Raw genomic sequence first — 6,334 nt, forward strand, 5'->3', positions numbered from 1 at the left:
GTGGAAAGAGAGGCCCATTGGTCTTGCACACTTTATATGCCTCAGTACAGTGGAATGCCAGGGCCAAGAAGTGGGAGTGGGGGGAAGGGTTTGGGGGACTTTTGGGGTAGCATTGGAAATGTAAATGAAGAAAATACCTAATTAAAAAAAATTTTTAAATCACAAAAAAAATGAAAAGAAAAAGAAAATGTGTGTCTGTCTGAAAAAAAAAAGTAGAATTTGAAAGACTGAGATTTGAGTAAATCTGGGATTTTTCCTAACATACATCTTGTCCCAAAATATTTTAGAAGTCACACATGACACAAAACTCTCATTGAAATCATGTGTTCGGTTTTGTGACTTGAAGCTAGGAAAAATGTTAATGAAGTAGTGTCCTTGTTAAATACTGCCTCTGACTTCCTAAAGCAGGCCAGGAATTTGTAGGCAGCTCTGCCATTTGCTAGACCTGGATGAAACTGTGAGAAAATCTTGATTTTTAAAATTATTGTGCAGTGATACAGTAAGGTTCTTTGGGATATTTTAAAGGCAGCATTCAAAGAAGCAAAATATTTCTTTACCAAGAAAATATCTAACTGGAAAGTAATTGTGATAATCAGATAGGCCCAGCCATGAATCTAATTTTCCTCCTTTGTTAAAGAAAGTAGATTCACACAGCTCTGGGATTTGTTGCTTCTGATAACATTATACTCTGACATCATAGGCTCTATCAAGACCCATGAACAGTTCCATGTGTAGCTCTGGGACAATCTTTAATATAAGCAAATTCAACATATCTAGTAGACAGCAGCTCATTGGCACTGAAGAGGATCTAGTATAAGGTGGCAAAATAGTTGGAATTTCAGTCCCAGGTCAATCCTTTACTAGTTGAGAGATCTTGAACAACTCTGACTTCTGAGTCCAATATGTGAACAGCATTGATACCAGCTCCAAAAATTTGGATCTTTAGTCCCCAAGGGTCCCTGGGTCGCAGGGAGGCATACCTGGGGTGTGGTGAAACCTGTAAGTCCTATGGGAGGACTTGTCACTGGGGACATTTCCTAAAAGGATAGTGGGGCTTACATACAGAAGCCTAGCATGGTTGTCCTCTGAGAGACTCTACCAGCAGTTGATTGAGACAGATACAGATACTCACAGCCAAATATTGGACTGAGGTTGAGGACTGCTGTGGAAGAGTTAGGGGACAGAGTGAAGGAACTAAAGTGGGTGGTAACCCTATAGGAAGACCAACTGTGTCAACTAACCTGGACCCCTGAGAGTTCCCAGAGACTCCCACCAACCAAAGAGCATACACAAGCTGGTCTGAAGCCCCCTGGTACATATGTAGCCGAGGACTGCCTTGTCTGACCTCATTGGGAGAGGATGTGCCTAATCCTTTAGAGACTTGATGCCCCAGGGTGGACGGATACTGGGTGGGGGAGCACCCTCTCAGAAGGGAAGGGAAGGTGGATGAGGGAAAGAAGTCTTTGAGGGATGACCAAGAGGAGGGCAACATTTGGGATATAAATAAATAAAATAATTAACAATAAAAAGGATAGTGGGGACTTGAAGCCTCCTCCTCTATTGCACACTGTTGCCATAGAACCCAAAAGCAACAGGGCAACTAAACATTGACTAGAACATCCAAAACTATGAGCCAAAAAAATATCATTTCCTCCTTATAAGTAAAATGCCTTTGGTATTCATTACTATAGTAATGAAGCATGACAAAAATGTCACCTAAAATTATGTACTGAGAATCCAACACAATAAGTTTATAAGTGGATCTAGCAATGTGGCCAGCATTCGGTGGACTTCCTTAAAGTGAGTAATGATCCCAAAAGTTCTCCTCATGCTTCTGAGATTCCAGCTCTAAAGTTTTCCACTGGGAAGACAAATTTTCCATGGAAGGCTCATCTCTACTCACAGTGGTGCTTCCAAGACTACAAAAAAACAAAAATAAAAACAAAAAAAAACAAAAAAAACCAAATAAACAAACAAGACAAACAAACAAAACCCAAGAGCCTAGTTCCTCCTGAGGAAATGGTTGTCACCACTGATAATCAGGGCTGCTCCAACTCCATACCCCTCACTTTAATTTCTATTTGGTTAACAGCTGACATCCACTAATCTAGCCATCATCTTCTCTGCAAATAGATATTTATTTATTATTGCACATGGCACAGGCAATAATCAGCTGAACCTGCACACTATTCCGTAAGTACTTCAAGTTTTCCTATCACTTCATCTATAGGTTTGTCTGTTGTGTAATTCTGTTACTTTTAACTATTATTCACTGAGTGCTTTACTCCTCACAAACATATATTCAAATATGTATTTGATCTTCATGAAAATTCTACATAGAAGGTAACCAGGTATTATTCACTTTTTTCAGGAACCTGCAGAAAGTTTAAGGCAATGGGCCAAAGCTACTAGCTAATTCCTTGTCAAGTAAACTCATCCTATGTCTCGTGGTTTAAAACATGACCTTTTCTGCTCTATTATAATGTCTACCAGTGTCACTGAGTGTTGTCTGCTAATGAACTTTCAATACAGATAGTCAAACAGCATCAGGGTTTGCGCATCATATTGGATGATTAAAGAAAGCAATGCTTTACCAAGCAACATTCTCTTCAATTTGTATTTAAGATATTGGTTTTCACATGAAAGTAAAAACTGTAAAATCCAGCTGGTTTTTTAGGTTATAAAAATTTCACGTTAATTGCATAAAGTGTAATAAAAGATAAGGAATGGTTAATGCATTAACTTATGGCTATGACTGTTCTATAGTGAATATCAGAAGGCTTGAATGGCAGAGAGCAATGAGTTATGGAGCTACTGCAGCTCTGGGAGGTGAAAAAGACTTTGAGCAAGTAAGAATATGATAGACTTTAATTTATTATGCTCAAACTGGATGCAAGGGTTAGGGTTTTTTCATTAATGACACTATTTATTGAATATTTATCATTTATATATTTTGTATTCTCTTCCTCTCCCCTCTCACCCAATGCTAAAAAAGTCATTTCAACCACGCCTTATAGCTATTAACCCAAATAAAGCTGTGAAGCCACTTTCAAGCAGTCAGCAAAACTCATCTGTGCTGCCCTGCACTTGATATTCAAGCCACCTTAAGTGAGCTGTGATTTGCAGATTCAAGGAAAAGAGGCATCAGCTCTGTTTCTTGTCTCCCCCAAGGGGTAATAATGTAACAACCCATAGCCTCTCCCAAATCACTTCCCTTAATTACCATGCATTTTATTTTGCAATGGTTAGTTTTAAGTGTCAACTGGACACAATCTAGAATCACAGGGGAAGAACTGTCACTATGGGATTGTCTGGCTAAGGTTGGACTGAGGGCATGTCCATGAGTTACTATCTTGAAGTCTTAGTCACTGTTCTATTGCTGTGAAAGACTGAGCCTAGTGTGGCTTTTGGAACTTCAAAGTCCATCTGAGGTGACACCTGTCCTACTTCAACAAGGCTATACCTCCTAATCCTTCCCAAACAGAGACTAAGCATGCAAATACATGAGCATATGAGGCCATTCTCATTCAAAACACTACATCGGACTATATTAATTTATGTGGAAAGACCAAGCCTAAAGGTGAATGTCACCATTCTTTAGGCTTGGGTCCTGGACTGTATAAGAAAGAGAAAATTAGCTAAGCACAAGCACACATTCAGTTATTCATGCTCTGACCTGGACAGCGCATAAAACTAGCTCTTTCAAGTTCCAGCCATCTTGAGTGCCCTGCAGCAGTAGACTGTAAGTAGCAATACTTATCCCTTTCTCCCCTAAATTATGTTTGTCAGGGTATTTTATCACAGCAGCAGGGAATGAAGCCAAGAAGCGATGGAGTGGAAGTACAATGTGAACAAAAGAGAATTTATGTCAAGAATGACTCAAGATTGGGGCCTGAGAAACTGCTGGACAGTGAAAGCAGATAATGAGAGAAAGGGACAAGAAGGCTTTTCAAGAATCTCCTTCAGTTATGTTGACATTGGCCATTCTCAAGGGTAGATGGAGGTGCCATGCACAGAAGGAAAGACATCTGAGTGTGTGGCTGCACTAATGCAACTTGAAATTTGTCTCAGGTGGTATCTGTATGATCTGCATAGCTGGGAAATCACCATGGTTACCTCAGTCTTCAAGAAGATGAGCCTGAGCCTCTTTGAAATCAGCAGGATAGACAGCTGAAAGTGTCAAGTTGATTTTGCTGCAGCTGACTACATTGGGTAGAGCTTGCACCCATAACACTATCCACCCCCAAAGTAATAACTCATTACTAATCATTACTGAAAAGTATTTTCAAACATTCCCTGCCTCCTTTTGCTTTAGTTTCCTTTAGTTTTTTTGTTTGTTTTTTGTTTGTTTTAATCAAGTACATCTCCATTTCTTTTCATTCAATATGCAGAAACTGTGGCTCAGAAATATAACATAATTTCTATAGCAGCAGCTATATAGCAAGTACATAATTGTTAGCTTGACACCTTAATACTAATTCAAAAATAATTTTTAATTAGTTACTTTTGCCTTTTCAAGTCTGCAACAGTGATGGTTGTTGAGTCATGCTTCTGGGGTTGGAATCTTATCCAGGCAGTCCTCTTAAACCAATTCCTGGATAAAAAAGCAACCTTCATTTTATAATTTACATATCACAATCATAATAGGTGTGTTGCACACATTTTTTTTTATTATTCCTTGTGCTGCTGATCAGTTTTTGTCAAGTTGATACACCTAGAGCCAACTTGGAAGAAGAAAGCTCAATTTAGGAATGGACTCCATCAGATTTGCCTATGGACATGTCTACAGGGTATTTTCTTGAGTAGTGATTGATATGGAAGGCCTCGGCCCACAGTGGACACTGCAACCTCTGGACGGGTAGTCTTGGATTATATGAGAGATCTGGCTACACCAACTCTGGAGAGCAAGCCAGTAACTGGTGCTCTCCTGTGGTCTCTCCTCCACTTCCTGTTCCTGCCTTGGCTTCCCTTGATGATGGACCATGACTTATAAACCAAATAAAGCCTCCTCTAGGCCAAGATGCTGATGATTCTTTATATTAAATTCTTTCTGGAAAAATAACTAGTGCAGTACCTGTCCCCTAAGTGACTAGCCATGGCCATAAATGAGGACAAATATTCCATATAAAAATTTTAGTGATAGAAGATGTCTACAGTCACTTATAAAATCCCTGAACACAAGGTTAAAATTCTTGAGATCTGGTAGAGGACATTTGTTTCAATTATTCTTTGACAATAGAACATACTCACTTTGGCAGCATATATACTTTTAAAAATTGAATGATACAAAGAAAATCTGCATGGCGCCTGCACGAGTAAGACATGCAAATTTGAGAAAAGAGTTTGAAAGTACCTTGGGTTCCAGGCCATTACTCTCTACACCTCAGCTGTAAGCTGTTGCCTGAAGGGTGGCCTTGGCATTTCAAGTAAGATATCAAATTAAAAGACTCTATTTCACCAGCAAAAGATGGTTAATAAATCATGATCCTGAAAGAAAATGTTATGGTCAAGGGGAATTTCATTTTGATCACAGTCTGTCTCCTATGTAGTTTTAGAAAACTGATTTTATATTAAAGTCTATTCTTGTAATGTTTTTGACCTGTATTTTGGCAGGACACGATGAACTAAGCTCCCTGGGGTTTAAGTAGACTCAGAGTAAAATGGATTAAGATTTATAAAATTGTGGATGTCTTTCATGTGAGGAAGTGTCCTCTTTTTCTGCTGAAAGAATCCCTGAGTTGGGGACAGATGATATCCTGGCACACATAAGGTTCATTCAGAGCAGCTGCTAGCCTCACTTCACCTCATGCTTTAACAATATCTATTTTGCATACATCTCACAATGTAAATCATTAACCTGGTAAAAATATGCTAATATGTTATAAATAAATACCTATTCAGTGGTGTATTATTAAAACATTTTAATTTTTTATTATTGGGTATTTATTTCATTTACATTTCCAATGCTATCCCAAAAGTCCCCCACACCCTCCCACACCCACTCTCCCACCCACCCACTCCCACCTCTTGACCCTGGTGTTCCCCTGTACTGAGCCATATAATGTCTACAGGACCAATGGGCCTCTCTTTCCAATGATGGCCGACCAGGTCATCTTCTGATACATATGCAGCTAGAGACACAAGCTCGGGGGGTGGGGGGAGAGGGCACTGCTTAGTTCATATTGTTGTTCCACCTATAGGGTTGCAGATCCCCTCAGCTCCCTGGGTACTTCCTCCAGCTCCTCCATTGGGGGCCCTGTGATCCATCCAATAGCTGACTGTGAGCATCCACTTCTGTGTTTGCTAGGCCCCAGCTATATCAGGGTCCTTTCAG

At 39.6% G+C, this 6,334-nt stretch overlaps 1 non-coding gene across 1 annotated transcript; it reads left to right on the forward strand.

Annotated features, from left to right (window-relative positions):
* Window positions 1-5,242: 5,242 nt before the first annotated feature.
* On the forward strand, window positions 5,243-5,352 carry LOC115032396. Its single transcript, XR_003838072.1, has one exon. It is a non-coding gene; the product is annotated as a U6 spliceosomal RNA (small nuclear RNA).
* The last annotated feature ends 982 nt before the right edge of the window (window positions 5,353-6,334 follow it).

Source organism: Mus caroli, chromosome 1, assembly GCF_900094665.2.
Source record: "Mus caroli chromosome 1, CAROLI_EIJ_v1.1, whole genome shotgun sequence".
Classification (NCBI taxonomy): domain Eukaryota; kingdom Metazoa; phylum Chordata; class Mammalia; order Rodentia; family Muridae; genus Mus; species Mus caroli.